The 1,611-nt window shown below is 39.6% G+C and overlaps 1 non-coding gene across 1 annotated transcript; it reads left to right on the top strand.

The window, feature by feature from the left end:
- Positions 1-249: 249 nt before the first annotated feature.
- On the top strand, positions 250-405 carry LOC122492544. Its single transcript, XR_006299715.1, has one exon. It is a non-coding gene; the product is annotated as a U1 spliceosomal RNA (small nuclear RNA).
- Positions 406-1,611: the final 1,206 nt, after the last annotated feature.

Here is a 1,611-nt window from a genome sequence, read left to right as displayed (position 1 = left end):
ATTTGTTAAACCAAGACCACACCTCTGGGAGAGAACAATCAACCTATTTTAGAATCAGAATTTGCACTGACTGTAATGAATATTCTGATCAAGCCCCAAATTGAGGTCTGAATGAGGGCACCATACTGAGGCTTCTCTATTTCACTGCTCAATTGCATTGTTATAGATGCCCTTTACATAACATAAAACATCAAGTCTGGTTAAGGAGCACTTTAATCAGAACAATATTTCATTAAAAAGGAAAAAAAGATAATTACCTGGGAGAGAAAATACCATGGTCAGGAAGGTGGTTTTCCCATGGCGAGGCTTATCCATGCACTTTGCATTTGCAGTGTAATTTCCCCAATTATGGGAAACTCAACTGTAGGATACATAATAGTGGGAGACTGTTGGTACTTTCCCCTGATAGTTTTGGTTCACAAATGTCACAGTCTATAATTTGCTGCCAGGTATTTGTAAGTTAGGTTTGGCCCTGTTTTTGCATGTAGACATTTTCAGTGCAGTAACTTTGCATTGTTACTATGCTGTGCTAATTATGACAACATTTTCTCTCCTTCCAAGATTCTTTTGTTTTGTTTTTTATGTTTATTTATTTTTGAGAGAGACAGAGCACGACCGGGAGAAGAGCAGAGAGAGACATAGAATCTGAGGCAGGCTTCAGGCTCTGAGCTGTCAGCACAGAGTCCCATGTGGGGCTCAAACCCACAAACTGTGAGATTGTGACCTAGACCAAAATTGGATGCTTAACCGACTGAGCCACCCAGGTGCCCCTTTCCTTCCAAGATTGTAGTCATTCTGTGTGATTTATACTTATGTTTATGTCTACCTCTTGTGTTTGATTTTTGTCTTGGCAGGATTTATCCTTTTCTCCAGTGTTTAAAATCTTTTAAAAGGCTTCCTTCCTGCTTTGTGAGGTGGCAAAATCACCTCCAAAAATCTGGCCCTGCATTTTAAACTGCACTCAACACTATTCTCAACACTATTCTCAACACTATTCCTACCTTTGCCACTTTACTGCTGAATTTTTTTCAAGTTTTCATCTTGCTTAGTGTGGTCCTTGACCAGCAACTTCAGCATCACCTAGCACTGTGAGAGTGTGCTAAGAATGCAGCATCCGAAATCTTGCCATTTGCAACCACATGGATGGAACTGGAGGGTATTATGCTAAATGAAATAAGTCCATCAGGGAAAAACAGATACCATAAGATTTCAGTCATATGTCAAATTTGAGAAACTTAACAGAAGACCATAGGGTAAGGGAAGGAAAAAAAGTTACAGAGAGGGAGACAAACCATAAAGAGACTCTTAAATACAAAGAACAAAGTGAGAGTTGACCGGAGCATGGTGTTGGGGGTGGTGGGAGAAGTGGGTGATGAGCATTGGGGAGGGCACTTGTTGAGATGAGAATTGAGTATTGTATGTAAGTGATGAATCATGGGTATCCACTCCTGAAGCCAAGATTATACTGTATGTTAGCTAACTTGGCAATAAATCAAAAAAAAAAAAAAAATGCAGCATGTTAGGCCTCACCTTTGCAAAATCTACCTAAATCAGAATCAGCAGTTTAACAACATTCCCAATTGATCTTATTTGCAATCAAGTTTGAGGGGA

This window comes from Prionailurus bengalensis, chromosome C2 (genome assembly GCF_016509475.1).
Source record: "Prionailurus bengalensis isolate Pbe53 chromosome C2, Fcat_Pben_1.1_paternal_pri, whole genome shotgun sequence".
Lineage (NCBI taxonomy): Eukaryota > Metazoa > Chordata > Mammalia > Carnivora > Felidae > Prionailurus > Prionailurus bengalensis.
The sequence above is the reverse complement of the archived record's forward strand: the minus strand, read 5'-3'. Positions and strand labels throughout refer to the sequence as shown.